The sequence below is a fragment of the Crocodylus siamensis genome, chromosome 2, assembly GCF_052110815.1.
Source record: "Crocodylus siamensis isolate JL-2025a chromosome 2, ASM5211081v1, whole genome shotgun sequence".
Lineage (NCBI taxonomy): Eukaryota > Metazoa > Chordata > Crocodylia > Crocodylidae > Crocodylus > Crocodylus siamensis.
Genome location: NC_143396.1, coordinates 31,337,143 through 31,354,276, shown reverse-complemented (window position 1 = coordinate 31,354,276; position 17,134 = coordinate 31,337,143). Strand labels below are relative to the sequence as shown.

The following is a 17,134-nucleotide window of genomic DNA, read 5'->3' as shown; positions in this document are numbered from 1 at the left end:
TGCCTGCAATAGCTCACCAAAACTCCCTAAGTGGTAGATTACTAGATGGCCCAGGGGTGCCAGACAGAGCAGATGGGCAGGGTCCCCATGGAGACTGGCCTGGGACCCCTGCAGGCAGGGCACATTTGGCCAGGTGGGTGGGATGGGGCTGGAGGGGGGGAGTAGTGTCTGGGAGCGGGCAAGCAGGTGGGGGTGGGATTGGGTGGTGGTGACAGCGTGGAGCCGGGGCAGGGCCATGGCCAAGCCGTGATCTGCTCCCTGCACTATGGATCGTGACTGACCCAACCCAAGATGGGGGCAGAGCACATGTCCGTAACCTGACCTCTGCTGCCCATACCCCAACACAGGCACGCACGGGCAGTCCCAGTACAGCGCAGCTGCAAAGCTGTGAGGTGAAGTGCGGAAATTAGGGTGACCACCTTTTATAAATTGGAAAGCAGGCCTCCCAACTCCCCTTTCCCCCACTCCCTCCTGCAGCACGGCCGAAGCAGAGCTATGCAGAACCCGTGGGGGCGGGGGAGGATGTGGACTGCCTGCTGAGGGCTTGCGGCTCCCTGCCCTCCCCCTGGGAGCCTCATGCCAGTCACAGCACCATGGCGAAGCACCCCCTGCCTGCCCAGCAGCAATGAAGGTCACTGCTTCATGCTGCTGCTGATGCTGGGTGGGTAGGGGGCACCTTGTCAGCAGGACAGGGAGCCAAGAGCTCACATCCTCCAATGACCCATGCACAAATCTGGGGGCACTTCCCCTCATTCCCCTCTACCTAGGAGCATGCGCAGTGGCAGGGAGCTGCCCCCCCCCCCAAGCCATCCATGGCTCCATTCCTCTCCCCAGCTGGGCCCTGCAACCACACATTCACATTTCTGCCCCAGGCCCCATGCACAGCCCCGACTGGACAGCACCCCCAGCCCCAGCTGCAAACCCTGTCCCACTCCCTTCTTCATTGTGGGGGCCTCAATTTGCTCCCCCAATAGACTTACCTGCAGGGAGATGGGGGAGCCACTTTCTACCACTTCCTGGGGCTGTATTTCTGGTCACGTGCAAGTGTGTGCGGCACACATGTATGTGGCGCTTCCTACGTCCCACTCCCCCCAGCTCCAAGACCTTTGCTGGATACAACTCTGCCAGCCTGCAAAGGGAAACCCACAATTTCCCGTACTTTTCCAAGGTGAATGGAAAGTCCAGATTCCTGCATGATACTGTGAATGCATGACAAATGCTGTCCCAGAGTCATTCAGCCTGGGACTGGGACTTGAAGTTTCCATTTTGGGACTGTTCTGCCCAATTAGGGATGGGCGGTCACCCTAGTGGCAGTGTGGGGCAACTTAATCCAGTCACAATCTGTCAGCTCTGCCCTGCACTGCTGGGCTGTGCTGTCCACAACCACGCTGTACTGGGGTTGCCTGCATGCACATGTGCTGGGGTGGGGGCAGCAGGGGTTGGGTCACAATCTGCCATGTAGGGAATGGACTGAGGCTCTGCCTGGGACCCAGCCCCATGCTGTCAGTGCCCCATGATCCAGGCTCAGACACAGCTGGTCCCAGCTACCCATCCCACTCATAGATTCATAGATGCTAAGGTGGGAAGGGACCTCAACAGATCATTAAGTCTGACGCCCTGCCTAGGCAGGAAAGAGCACTGGGGCCAGATGACCCCAGCCAGATGCATATCCGGCCTTCTCTTGAAGACCCCCAAGGTAGGGGACACCACCACCTCCCTTGGAAGCCCATTCCCAATTTTGGTCACTTTTACCATGAAGATGATGCCCTTACTCCTGGATGATGGTCTCTGCCTGCCCACGGCAACATCCCACCCACCCAGCTGAACACGCCCTGCCCACAGGGGGCCCAGGCCGATTTCTATGGAGACCCTGACTGCCTGCTCCATGCAGCACTCCTAGGTGCAGGCGCAGGGTGGAGTGGCTGCATGCACCATGAGCTGGACTGCCCCGCAAGCCTGGGCTGGGTGGGGCTGATGGACATGCCATGGGCCAGATAAGACTCCTGGTAGGCTGGATCTGGCCTGTAAACTGTGTTTTGCCCGCCCCGCTCTACATTTTTTGGCTACTCTGGAACAGGAAGTGATGCAATGGCTTCCAAAGGGAGGAAGGCTGCCCTTTGGCAAACTCCCTTCAATGCCTCACTTTGAACTACAAAGACAGCATGTTTCACTGGCTAAGCTCAGCGTGCTTGTTATGTACAAAGGAGCCCCTGAAGCCATAAGTATATACATATATATCTATATTACAGTCCTTAATTAAAGAAATCCTCCCCAGACACTTTTGACCACGTTAATAGGAAAAAGCATTAGAGCCTCAGTTTGAAAAGACTTCAGACACTAGGCCATTGTACAGGACTTACAAATATTATAGGAAGGAAGCAGTTGGCGACAGTAACCAACACACAGTTGCTTCATTCATAGACAAATTCAGATTACTTATCCAATTTGCAATACAGGATTAAGTCCCTGCCCCCACCCCAAGTGCTGCAGAATTTGGGTATTAAGTTGTTTATTTTTTAAGATAAATTAGGAACATCTGCTTTTGTCGACTCAATGGAAAGATGACACGTACAGTGCAAACCAGCGGGCTGAGTTTCTCAGATGTTTGTCATGAAGTTGCTGCTACAGTCATTGCATAGTCCCGCTAAAGGCAATGACAGAGAGGATTTGGCCTCTCCCCTGTGCATTAATGATTGGAGGAGGAGCCACATGGCTTCTCTCAAGCTGTAGTTAGAGTGGTTTTTGAGGAAAGTCAGAACAGCAATGAATATTTTGAACAGCATGCATTAGGCAGACCCTTCCTTTTAAGGGCATCTTGGCAGTTTTTCTGTCCAAACAAAACTGTTTCTGTTATGGGATCATCTAGCCTTAATTTCAAAGAATCCAAAGCTTGTTCCAGACTAACCACAGAGGTCAGTTAAACATGAGAAACAATGGCATTTATTAGTGTAAGCAGAAAGAACAGTCCAGCTATTTGTTCTAATGAACATGCTGCTAATTGGGGAATCTAATGTAATACAGATTACAACCTCAGTGCAAACCGCAGTGCACCTCTGTTTGCAACACACACTTCCTGGCTGCTGAGACAGACTGAACATATCCAGAGATGTGCTATGGTGAAGTCACTTCACAATCATTTTCACCTCATATATAAGATATGAAAACAATCTTCAGTGCTACAGGGCGTATTCGCAAAAGTGGAACGAACAGACTGAATCCTAGCAGATGAAGGGATCTGAATGTATCTTTGTATTACAGAATTACACCAGGGATGAAACTGGCTTTTATTTCTAGTATCAAATTGATCCCACTGAAGGCAATGACAAAAAATGTTTTTAACTTTAGTGGGGCCTTCGTATTACCCATACTGTTTTAAATGTTGTAGATGCTGAGCTATGCAGTTTACAATAGCCAGTGGTTTACAACAGGACATGATAGTGGAGCAGTGAAGATGTCTTGCTCAAGAAGCAGGATTTTGAGCTTTGGACTAGATTCATGCTGAAGGCTGTCCCCAGCTGACCCTGCTAAGACTGGTTTCCTGGTTAGTCAGGCTGGGGAGTCAGGCATCCAGGTGCGTGCAGTTAGTGCTAGGGACTGATATGTCTTAACTATTCAATGCTGATGGGCCATTTGGCTTGAGTGGTCTCAATCTACAACATGTGGCCCACCAAGACAGAACATGTTTGGAAGAGACAAAGGACTGGGATGCCTGCTAATTCATAGGAAGATTATCTCAAGTGGTATGAATCGCTGGTGCCCTGGACAGGGCTTAGTTCACTGTTTCTTGGTAACAGATAATGATCTAAATGTAGATCTTCAGCATCAAGCTCTACATAGGAGAAACTGTTTTGCATTTAAAGATTAAAGTCAGTCTCTAGCCCTTTTCCTTGAGAACATAGCCTTGACAACTATATGCATCACAGCAAACCAGTCATGAAAGTTAAAAGGAATATTCAACTGGGCTCCTTTCCTGCATAAGATGCCCCTGTCCCCAACAAGCATGCATTTGTTGCAGAGAGTACATTATTTGTACTTGAGGCAGATTTCAAAGAATCATCCCCTCAACATTATCTAAACAGTAAGTACAGCAGTATGATTTTCTCAGACAGAAATGGACTATGTTGTTATACTGAGTGAGTGTCAGGGGGAAAGGGGCTGAAGTAGTCAGCAAAATGTTTTTTGTAAACCACCCAAAAACTACAGGCCTGTCACTGCCAGTTAAAAGGCTGTCCCTTTGGGTGCTGACAGAGGAGGCCTGTCACTGCCAGTTAAAAGGCTCAGTCCCTTTAGGTGATGACACATCTTCAGGCCCCTGCTCTAACTCATGCAAAAATCTAGAACTTCTGCTTCCAAAATGATACCTTTAGTTCGGTATCATTTTGGAAGCAAGAGTTCTAGATTTTTGCATTTCTTCATTTCTTTTTGTCTCAGACCAAGATGGCTACCATATACATCCCTGCTCTAACTCATGGCATTTTACATAAAGTGCCATGTGTCAGAATGCCCCACACCTCTGACCCAAACAGATGTTCACCTTGGATGAAGGAGGGAGGGGAAGCAAGCCTGCCTAACAAGCCAAGGAGCCCCATTCCCCAGGTGTACTCCTTAAATTCTCAAATAAGGCATCTGGATCAGGGGTTGTCAACCAGGGGAATGCATGCCCGTGGGGGTACTTTGAAAGGTCCCAGGGCATACACGGGGCGGGCAGGGATGGAGCGCTGTCACCCCATGCCACTGCCTCGCAGGAGCAGGGCCGGGGCGGGGCAAGAGCAGGGATGCACAGACACTTCTCTGCCACTCACCACGTCCCTGCTCTGCATCTAGCCACTCGTCACCCCACTGCTCCATGTCTGGCCACTCGCCAACCCCCGCCCCTCCTGCATCCGGCTGCTCCCTTCTCCCCCTGGGCTACACTGATTAAAAAGAAGGCTGGCCGCCAGGGTTTGCACTTTTTTAAAAAGGTTGAAAACCCCTGATCTAGATGAACACAAGTAAAGGCAGAAATAGGGTGAATCAAGGAGAGAGAGCTCTGTTAACTCACTGGGAGAGAAAGCATGGCTTCTCCCCCTGCTTTCAGCAGAAGAATGTGAGCTGTATTATCCATTAAAATCTCTTATTTAACTGCTGCACACATTACTGCATTACAAAACCCACGCAAACCCAGGAGTGCAAGTCCTATAATTGCTGCAATTTATCCAGCTCTTCTGACGCCTGCTGTCCAGAAATCAACACAAAGTCTGAAGAGGTGGACTTGGAGAGAGCTTGTAGGCTTATACATTATACCTACCACCACTTACTGGCCAGAGGAGCCTCACATTTTGATCTTATGTACCAGCTTGGAGACCTGCTTCCCCACACCCTGAACACCAGCAATTAAAAGAAACCTCCTCACGTGTAGAAACAAAGGAGACTGTTTCTCTGATTGGGCTTTCACCCACCACCATGGAATCCACCAGAGACTGCTGATATTCTGCCCACTATCAAGCAACAGCTACAGAAACCTATCTTCTGTCACTATGGCTGCTGCTGGAAGAGCAATTACTTGAGGGAGTCACCTACAGGCCCTTCCATGAGATCCTGGGTAGGGAGAAGTGTGTTGGATCAACAGTATTGGTCTGGGAAAACTGATGAATTTGGGAGACAGAAAGAGTATGAGATGGATTATCTCAGCATACAGATAAAGCACGTAGAGACTGAGCGGACTTTGTGAGTGGGGTTCTGTAGCAGTACCATAGCAAGCGGGGGTAAATGGGGCAACTGCCTTGGATGCCAAAGCAAAGGGGCACCAAGAGGTGCTGCTCAGCCAAGGTGGGGTGCAGGATGGAGCCAGGAGTGGCTCATTTGGGGAGGTGGGGGGGAGTGGCTCCTGCAAGCACCCCTGAACAAGCATGGGGGAGGTGTGCCCCCCAGGTCTGTGAATGGGGTGAGGGCAGGCTGCCACTGCAGTATTGCTCTGAGCGCCAAACTTCCTTGCTATGGTACTGTTGTGTAGTATGGAATATCACCTTACTCAGGGATTGCTGAATGTATGATTAATTGGAGATAACAAATTGAAGGTGCTAATAGTCAGCATTTGGCAAGACATCACTGGGCAGAATCTGAAGGGGAGACAATCCTTGAAGAGCCCCTAAAGCAGTGACACCCTATATATCATATAAAGCAAGCAATGGGCTCAATGTCAGCTTCTCTTTCCCAGTCATGAGACACACACTTACTGCTTCAATTTGAATGCAATAACAAGAAGAGAAAATTTAGACTTTTCAGACATTTAGACGCAGGGGTTGCTGTGGATGTAGTCTTTTTGGACTTCCGGAAGGCTTTCGACACTGTCTCTCACCCTGTCCTCATCAAAAAGCTGGGAGACTGTGGTGTCGATGCCCACATGGTCAAATGGGTCGCCAACTGGTTGGAGGGCCGCACCCAGAGGGTGGTAGTGGATGGGTTCTTCTCGACCTGGAAGGATGTGGGCAGTGGGGTTCCGCAGGGCTCGGTCCTCGGGCCCGCACTGTTCAACATCTTCATCAGTGACTTGGATGAGGGGGTAGAAAGCACCCTGTTCAAGTTTGCTGATGACACTAAGATGTGGGGGGATGTGGGCGCACTAGAAGGGTGCAATAGGCTACAAGCTGACCTTGACAGGTTGCAACGGTGGGCGGATGAGAATAGGATGGGGTTTAGCACTGATAAGTGCAAGGTGTTGCACATGGGGAGGAAGAACCGGCACCACACTTACAGGTTGGGGAACTCCCCTCTTGCCAGCACGGAGACGGAAAAGGATCTTGGAGTCGTCATTGACTCCACGATGAACATGGGCCGGCAGTGTGGGGAGGCAGTCAAGAAGGCCAGTCGTACCCTGTCATGCATCCACAGATGCATCTCGAGCAGGTCCAGGGAGGTGATCCTCCCCCTCTATGCGGCACTGGTCAGGCCGCAGCTGGAGTACTGCGTCCAGTTCTGGGCGCCACACTTCAAGAGGGACGTGGACAATATGGAAAGAGTTCAGAGGAGGGCCACTCGTATGATCAGGGGTCAGCAGGGCAGGCCTTATGAGGAGAGGCTACGGGACCTGAACCTGTTTAGCCTCCACAAGAGAAGGTTAAGGGGGGACCTTGTGGCCTGCTACAAACTGGTCAGGGGGGATCAGCAGGTATTGGGGGAGTCCCTGTTCCCCCGTGCGCTGCCAGGAGTGACCAGGAATAACGGTCACAAACTGGCGGAGGGTAAGTTTAGATTAGATATTAGGAGGCGCTACTTCACAGTCAGGGCGGCTAGGGCCTGGAACCGGCTTCCAGGGGAAGTGGTGCAGGCTCCTAGCCTGGGGATTTTTAAAAGGAAGTTAGATGAGCACCTTGCCGGGGTCATCTGACCCCGGTGCTCTTTCCTGCTAAGGCAGGGGGTCGGACTAGATGATCTACCTAGGTCCCTTCCGACTCTAGCTACTATGAAACTATGAAACTATGACATGGTGTTCAGAAGTTTTACCCACAGATCATTACCCGCTTGAACCAGCTGTCTGTGAAATTAATCAGTCTTCAGTGGAAGCTGAACTGAGCCCCAACAGGCCAAATCCTGGACCCAGCCATGAGAGCACCAACTGATCTTCAGCTTACAGGATCAATCTCCAGCTTGGCTAGAGGTCAGCAAATTAGAGCTGTGGAAGAGTATTTAGGTAACATGAGCAAAACTGGTGTAGGCTGATGAAAAGGGGACGGAAATTTTCATTCTTGTTTCAAATTGCTAGTGAGAACAAAAGACACATGTTCAAGCAGAAGACACTTTTTATTTTTCTCTTTCCAAGAAAATGGTGAATTTCATCCATGAGTGAAGTCAGAGCATTTCTCTAGAGGGTGACAAAAATGGGAGGCCTTGGTCTTGACCAGCTTACATTCTAAACCCCCCCTCTCAATCCTGCAACAAACTGCATAGGCAGACTTCTCTGCATGGCCACAGGCAATCGAGTTCTCTGGGCTAGAAAGATCTACTCACGCGGAGCTCTCTGCAGGCTGCCACATGCAAAGCCAAATGAGGGTGTGAGACGGGGCAGCACCTTTTTAGGTCTCTATTTTAAACACTATTAAGTTTATAGCATCCTACAAGATAAATTGCCACTTATCTTCTCTCCCTGTGTTTTTTATAGGGAATTCTCAATAAATTCGAGTCCTCTCCTATGCAACAATTTTCTTTGCTTTGAAAATAAAAATATGTTTACTGAACGGATGGAGCAAAGACTGAGAGAAATAAAACAGAACACACAAATTACAATGCACAGGGAGCATTATTCCTGCAGAGAGGTTTAAGTGCCTCATTGTGGAACGATAGTCCCTGGTTTTAATTTCAGACTCACCAGATGTTCCTGTTTATGGAATTATGTCTGATTTTGGGGTTTTTCCAAAGGGGATATGATCTGAAAATAGCATGGGTGGCCTGATGGAGTCTACTCCACAAAGACATCTATCTATATGAAATCTGGTCAGTATTCAAATCAGCCTGAGAAAGTTGCATCACTTTAAAGTCTGACAAACTCAGTACTCACAGGGCAGATCTACGTAAGACACTACTGCGCAGTAGTGTCAGTGAACATCTTTTAGGCGACATTACTGTGCAGTAGCATAATAATACCACGCAGTAGCATATTAGTACTCTCTATGCTGTATGTGATGCAGTATTGCACAGTATTTTTTGGCTATTGTCCAGTCAGCATCTCATGTAGATGCACTTAGAAACAAGGAAGCCCTAATAAATAGACTAGAGGGAAGCCCATAATACATATGGATAATCAAACAATCAATCAGCTTGATTTAATCCCTGTTTCCTATTGTTTTGCCTAGTTTAATTGAGCATCCCAACTACTGATGCTTCATCTTTTCCCATAACCTAATACATTTCCCTGACAGGAACCCATATCAGGCTTTGCCCTCCCAAAATCCAAACCTATGTCCCAACTGAATAAGGAATGGTATACTGAGGACAAAGAATGGTGAACCAACTCCTCTAAAACCAATGTAGAAACTTAAAAGGCCTAATATGAATCCCCAAAAAAGCAGATAATTGCACTCTGGTGAACCTGTGAAAGACTTGGCAAGCTGTTAGGGGATTTTTAACTGCTCATAAGAAACAAAAATAGAATCAGAGAAAAATAGAGCTAGTTCAAGCCACTCCACAAGGCAGGATTATCCCTGTCTAGACCATCCCCCTGTGCTGGCCCTGGAGCGGATTTTTAATTACCCAGATCACAATGTAGCAAGAATTTGTTATTTGGAAACCCACTGACCCTGGAAGTGATAATTCTGAGCGGTTTGGAGGGGCAAAGATACTCAACATTGAATTAAAAACTTCTTTCATAGGTAATTTAGCACTTGTTTCATTTAGGGATAAAATATCCTGGTTCAGCTTCCGTTTACTAAGGGATAGTATGGACATGCACAACAGCTGCAGCACATCAGTTAATATAACATAAATCTGTCTCTGTCTTTTAATTTGGTTCTTTTCTATCTGTCTACACTCTAAACCAGTGATTCTCAACCAGGGTGCTGTGGCACCATGGGGTGCCTTGAGATCTTTACAAGGGTGACACTGAGTGCCACACAATATTTGCACTATTAGGTGTACAACATGATTCACAATATAAACTGAGAGATTTTAAAAACGAATCCATAGCATTAAAAATATTTCAACCTGTTGTGGTATTTCCCAGTTCTCTGTGCAGAAGAATTGCTCTATTATTTTTTCTTAGTAAAAAAAATAGGTGAAAATTAAGAGTTGCCTTTTTTCAAGGGGTGCCTCAAGTCTAACAAGGGGTGAGAACCACTGCCTTAGATGATTAAAGCAGTTCTACAGACATAGTCTCCTCCTTTTCAATCATTCAGTTCTACAGTAAGATTAATCAATATGTTCATATCCTTGTTCCTAAATATTGTGCCTTTTAAGTTGGAGTGCCTATTAACAGGGATTAATTAGGATACATTTGGCTGACAGTTGCAGAAACAGACTATAACTAAAAACAAATATTGCCAGTAAATATCTCTATATCAGCTTTTATTTTCTAGTATAACTAAAAGTTTTCATAGTTTTGTGTCAAAGAAATCAGTTCATTTGCTTTGCTGTCCTTGAGGTTTACAAACATTTCACATGAGCAAATAACATGCATTTTCTCTTATCTCACAGCTGAGTCAGGTGGCCTCTAGAAATCACCATAGCTAAAATTAGTTTTTGTTGCCTTTTAATCTACATGCAGGATTTAGACTTTTGGATTTGATTGCCCCTCCAAGTTTAGCTTTTTGGAGCCTCCCTAATGTACCATACTAGTGTCTTCAACGTCTCTCTTTTCAAGTACGTTGATGTAGTCTGATCATGTAATGACAGCATGTCATCACTATGTGAAAAAATATTTGGATCTCTGAGAAAGAGCTAGGACTTTTAATTATCCTGGAATCTTGGCTTTCAGGATATCTGAGACACCCACAAACAGGCATGCCCCAGAGAATTCAGGATATGCGAACTTTAACAAAATGAATGGGATGGGCAGATTCTGTGGCTTAATTCCAACCATTATAGAACTAGTTATGTAGAATCTTCTTCATCTTCTACTTTAAATACCATTTGAACCTGAGCAGTTATGCACATCAATGGGTAAAGAGACAACATAGCATGAGCTTGTATATACCAGTTTTATGCAAACCCCAGTTTGCTTAATTTTTTTATCGTACTTGCTAAATCAAAAGGGACCTGTGATAGCCACTGAAGCATTGTAAGCCATCTAGATATACAGCCATGAGAGTTGTGAGTTAAAATATCCTTTCTGTGGTGGCTACCTTATCATGCCAATATGCAACTTTTGAGCTGCCCTGCCTCTGGTATTGAACCAGACTTTATGGTCCTCCTCCTCATCACAATTACATTCAGACTCATGGACTGTTGAAAAGGTATGGCAAGAAAATGGGTAATCACTGACAGGCTCAGTAAACACTTTCCATCTAACGTACATGGACTCTAGGCCTGTGTGAAGCTCTGGTCTCTGATTCGATTCGGTGGAGATTTGACCCAATTCAGTGGCTGAATCTCCAAATCTGAATCGAATCAGGAGACCCTTTAAACTCTCCAAATTGAAACGGAACACTTTGAATCAATTTGGAGAGATTTGGAAAGATTCAGAAGTTTGGACATAGACACAGCTTTAAATGCTTTTTTACAAACCGCAGGTAGCAGGCAGCTTGTGAATGCTGAGATGCTGGGGTGGATGGAGCATCCCACAGGAGCGTGGGGGGCTCTCCAGCGTGCTCAGCAACGGACCTGGGAGTAGACCAGAAGTACTTCTGGTCCACTTCTGGGTCCACCGGGGAGCACGTGGGGGAGCTGCCCTGTGACACCCCTGGCTCGGCAACTGGTGCCTCCTGGGTCTGGGGGGCCACCCGGGGTCCCCCTGCAGCTGATTGCCAAGTCAGGGGGGATACAAGGGGGGTCCTGGGTTCACTGCCGAGCATGCGGGGCCCCCCCACCCCCCGTTCTTCTGTGGGACACTTTATTTGCCCCAGCATGTCAGAATTCACAAGCTGCACCTGGTACCTCAAGGTACATAGAAAAAACATTTAAAGCCATGTCTGTAGCCAAATCGGTGATTCATTGAATCAGCATCGAATCTTCAGATTCAAATTCAATCGAATTGGGGACAGTGATCCAAATCAACAAATCCAAATGTGAATTGAATACAGCCCGTTTTGCACACCCCTAATGGGCTCTTCTCTAGGTGAGCAGATGTTACTCAAGTAGGCTATTTTTGGCTGATGACTCCAGTTTGGAGATCTGCAGGGGAAGTGAAACATGAAGCTACTCAGTGTAAAGATCCCCTCCTTTCTACCTCACATGTGAAATGCATGAGGGTCCAGAGCCAACTGGGAGCTCAGCACAGGACTAGGAGAGGGGTTAAATCCTTGCAGGAGCCTGCTGATAAGGAAATGCAGTATTACCTACTATATTTACAAAGGACAGGCCTTGCTCTGGGAAAACTACCCAGGTCATCATAGTATCTGCATGAAATTAGTCATAGATTTCATAGACATTAGGGCTGGAAGGGACCTCGGGAGATCATCGAGTCCAGCCCCCTGCCCAAAGGGCAGCAAGTCAGCTGGGGTCATAGGATCCCAGCAAGATAAGCATCCAATTTACCTTTGAAGGTGTTCAATGTAGGCGCTTGAACCACCTCCGCTGGCAGACTGTTCCAGACCTTGGGGGCTTGGACAGTAAAGAAATTCTTCCTTATGTCCAGCCTGAAACGGTCTTGCAGGAGTTTGTGATGGTTCAACCTCGTCATCCCTTGGGGCGCTCTGGTGAACAAACGTTCCCCCAGATCCTGGTGGTCACCCCTGATAAACTTATAGGTGGCCATCAGATCACCCCTGAGCCTGCGCTTTTCCAGGCTAAAGAGTCCCATGGCTCTCAGCCTGTCATCGTAAGATCTGTTTTCCTGACCTCTGATCATGTGCGTGGCTCTCCTCTGGACTCTCTCAAGCTTCTCCACATCCTTTTTGAATTGTGGAGCCCAAAACTGGATGCAGTACTCCAGCTGCGGCCTCACCAAGGCCGAGTACAAGGTCATCACCAAAGGCTCATGATTTACCGCATATTTAACTGCGTGGGGCCCTATTAGAGGCAACAACATTTCAAGCCATGGTGAACCCATTGCTCAGCACTATTTAGTATGTGTGTGTACTCCACAAAGGATCCATGTACTAATGTCCATTCATTCATGACTGAAACCAGGTGTTCTTATCACAAGACCTGGGATGCTCCAAACATTTATATGCAGAGGAGGTGCAGGGCAACCTGGTCCAGCTTCACCTCATGGAGCATGGAGCCACACCAATCATACTTGTGAGGCTGAGAGAGGGGGCAATGCTAGGTGAACCCCGGTTTGAAAAAAAGTTGGCAGTGATGAGCGATACGCTTAATGTGCACTAACATATGTCTTATTCAGATGGGTTATGCTAACCTATTTTTGTGGTAGGTTCCCATCAGCATGTTTGCCCAATGTGGGCCACATGGTTTAAAGTCATGCTCAGAGTTGGCTGTATTTAATCAACTTTACAGTTGGTGTTCATTGCTTTGCACATGCTGTTTTTGGCAGCAGTTTAATGATGGACAATGTATTTAGTGAGATTTCCTTGAATGCTATTATATGAAGGGCTTTTTGCCAACGGTGGGGGGAGGGAGAACCTTGTTATGTATTTAAGGAAATATTATATTTCTATGCCCCCGCCCATTCCTACTTAAATTGGCAAGTCTGCCTTTTTTCAAAGACCCAAATCCACACATTTCCCAATTCGAGAACATCTAGGTGCCTGCCCTGTCCCAGCAATGTGGGTGGCTGGTTAGGAGATTAAAGGAAACTGGGTTTATAAAGTTTTAAGGGCTCAGTAGGCCTTTAAATTTCACTCATTAAGAGGTCCATTCTTTTTAAAAGCTGAAAGTTCCCATAAAAGAACAGCCCATTCCTATGGGACAGGTAGAAAGTTAGGCTGAAGTAATGGCATGCAGGAGAAGGAATTTCTTTTCCTTGGAAGCTCTGCAATGTTGTGTAGCCTTGGTGGCTTGGTGACTTTTGCAGCAGGTTTCTGTTTCTCCAGCCTACTCCAAAGCCAACATCCACAAATTTCCACACAGCTTGTAGGACTGCACTCACACCCATACTTTTCCTAAAGCCTTAGCCTGCAAAGAAAGCATCAATCATTTGGTCATAAAAGAGTGGATTATGGAAACTATACACTGCTTAGAATATCTTGTTTGGAACACTTGGCATGCAAATAATTGTTGCCTCATAAATGTCCAAATAATGGACAATTGAGAATTAGGGGAAACAAAGTCTCAGTTCATTGTTTATGCCTCTACTTTCTCACTTACCCAGAGCACATTTATGTGCAACTACTGAGATTAAAAACATATTTCATTCAACAGTGTGAACTGCCTTCCCAGACTGGATATAGCACCTAAACACAATGCAAATTGTCTGCACACATATCAAGACAGAATACTAGGTTAGTTGCTTTGATTTTTTTTTTAAAGGATTATCATGTCAGCTAATATCTAATTATATTTTTGTGGGAATACATTTAGACAGTTCCTTTTGCTTTGCAAAACCATGCCCCTAAAGCAAAATGATTTATTCAGTGTTTACAGACTCTTTTGAAAAACAAGTTTATGGGAAACCACAGCAACAAAACTTAAGTGAATATTTGGATTGATGTTAGAATCTTTCGTGAGAAAAAGCCCTAAATCTTTACTTTGGGTTGATGGAATGCAAGATTAACTCTAAATATGCAGAAAAATGTCTACCAATATAAAACAATTGAATTAGACCAAACCCTAACAAAAATGGGCTTTTTAAAAATAATTTTGATCATTACATTTTGTCTTTGATTTTAATAACCTGTCTGTAAACCTCCTAGTAGAAGCATTATGTTCATAAACCTCAAGGTTCATTACTTGTAAGCTAGGCAGAATATGTAAACAGATTTAACAGCAGTTCTACAGCAGCGGATTTCTAATGTAATCACACTTTCCCTAATAACAATCTACATTTTCCAAAGGCACCAAATTTTTGTTCCCTTGATTAAGTGCATTACAAAGACTTTAGGACAGCAAAACAACCAATTATAAAACTTACCTTACTTTGGAGAAGAGGATAGTCAAGTTTGCCACAAAAATAATGTGTTTCCTTTGGGTTGTCTCATAAGTGTTGCAAATTCAAACCAACAGGTAAGTGTTGGTGTTTTAAGGTCCTTCAGAATAACAAAATAATGTGTCTTGGTGACATAATGTATATCTCTGACCATGAAAACTTAATTCAAGAACATCAAGCTTCAAATAAGTTTTCAAACTGCCTTTCTCAGCTAAACAAGCTCCCACTCCTTTCCTCGGACACTTGCCAACTTCTGTAATTTAAAGCAACTGTCATGCTTGCTATAAAACTCCCATTGGTAAGATCTCAGTATATACTATGGAGGAATGAGCAAGTGTTAGCTCCAGGCTGAAACAGTATGACATACAGTCCTACCAATGTGTATAGCCTTTCCTAGGCAATATGATATCATATTTGGAAAACATTTAGGGCCAAATTATCCCCTTCTGTGTAAAGGGGAAAAACTTGTACTTGTTTTGGCACACGTTCTCCTTAATGTGGGACATGGGAGAAGGAAAAATCAGTCTCAAAGTGGAGGAAGAAGGCATGACTTTGAATATACGCACAGAGTGGCCAGTAGGGATCTGATCCAAAGTCAATTAACAATCTCCTATTAACTTTGATGGACTTTGGAATAATCATTCTCATGTGATCTTGGCTTATCTATTGGCCATAGATTCTCTAATCCTCTGTACATTTTTCCTGGGTTTCCTCACTATTGGCTTCTGGATTGCACTGTTGGTCCACTGTTGTGCCCTCTCTTCATTCAAAGGAGAACTATAGAAGACTTGAATGTTATTGTTCCTCACAACTCTGGGAATTTCTCTGTAGAAATTTGAATGGGTTTCAATAAGGAGCCTGTTGCATCCATTACAGTCAGCTTCGCTTTCCAAGATCCTGCAGAGCCCTACACGTAAACACCAAGATTTTCAAAACTGTTCACTAATTTGGGATGTCTCCATTCTGTGATGCTCAAATTAAGACATTTAAAAAAGAAACACCTGAAGTTATTAGGCATGCAGAAGGTTTTGCCAAAGCTCACATACAGGGAACAAGTTCTGTTTCTTATTTCAACTAGCTCTGGGACAAATTAGTAGGCCTTTGTTTCTTCCCATGTCATTGAAAATAATACTGTACTGTGTCTTTTTGTAGTTCTATATTAAGATAACTTTGTGGAATGATTAAAGAATAATCTACAAATACATGCCCAGACTCCAATTCTCAGACATGACTGGAAATTTTAGGAACACCAATTTTTTAATACAAAACTCATAATATCTTTAAAAGGCATACACACTCAGTACTTTCTGAATACCAGGTTGCTGTAAAGCGCATCTTAAGTGAGGTCCAAAGACACAAGTCATTTTTGAAAACGAAGGCCCCATTGACTAATGCTGAAGAGGCAGAAGGCTTTTTATAAAATGACTTTGTTTCTATGTTAACAGCCAGTTTCTTGCAAAACTATAATGGTAACCACTCTTGTTTTAGGGATGGAATATACCAACAACCTTTTAAAATGTTTTAAAAACCTTTTAGAAAACTACTGAGGGTACAAAGATTATAAAGGATTGGTTTCCTAGATTATTTTTAGCTGGTATTGAAAGCCACAAATTGCACACACTTTAAATATACTTTAAATAATACACACTTTAAATATATTTTAATGCATGGCTAAATATTTTAATTTATGTCTAAAATGTATACGTATTGGATCAAGATTAGGCGTTAGGATGTTGCTAATGACAAGAGAGAGGGCTTATGGAAAATTATTTTCTAACAGAATCCCAATTTCAATACTAAGTGATATGAGTTAGGACACAGCGTGCTATGTTAAATACATTTCATTAAAATATGAAAGCTTTGATATGGTTAGTAGAGTACCTTTTGTGAACCTGCTAACATATAGTGTAGACTTTACTTGGGACTCAGAAGGGTCTTTGAAACTAGTGGAAGATGTTTTGGGGGAATCTGTGCTGTATCCACATAGATATATATACATAGAATGTGAATACACAAATTTTTTTACCATGTAATAAATTTACTTTGGATATTACTATGTGTTAACTTTACTAAATAGTAGAAGCAGATACAAGCTGATGTCAGCCAGTCACTGTACACCAGAGCTCTAAAAAATTGTGGCTGTTACAGATATCTGGTGAACAGATTTCCTTGTGTGTGCTTACTTGGCCATTTCTGCTGGTCACTTGCCTGGCAGAAAACCACAAAAAATGGCAGCACATGAGTGTGGTGACATTCACTGACTTACTCCACAGCAATGACTAGACCCACAGAGGGATGGCTGATGCGTGATGACCACAGGTGTAGTGTCTTGCTGGAAAAAAAGCTAAGGGGAGCAGCAGCACCCATGAAGTTCCTGAGGGAGGAAGAAGAGGAGATAATGCAAGGAAGCTGCCCAAGTAAGGGGGTGAAGTCTGTTGGGAAAGACTGTGTATACATTACATT

General features: G+C 45.0%; 1 protein-coding gene across 4 annotated transcripts in view; it reads right to left on the bottom strand.

Annotated features, from left to right (window-relative positions):
* The window catches only part of C1QTNF7 (C1q and TNF related 7), a 99,532-nt gene extending 84,632 nt beyond the window's left edge, over positions 1-14,900 (bottom strand). For 2 of the 4 annotated variants that reach the window (XM_090035610.1, XM_090035607.1), the window contains exon 1: positions 14,657-14,899. The gene's annotated coding sequence lies outside the window, so the exon portion shown is untranslated. Of the gene's footprint in view, positions 1-14,656 lie in introns of all 4 variants that reach the window. The other 2 variants (XM_090035616.1, XM_090035613.1) reach the window with 2 other exon arrangements.
* Between the last annotated feature and the right edge of the window lie 2,234 nt (positions 14,901-17,134).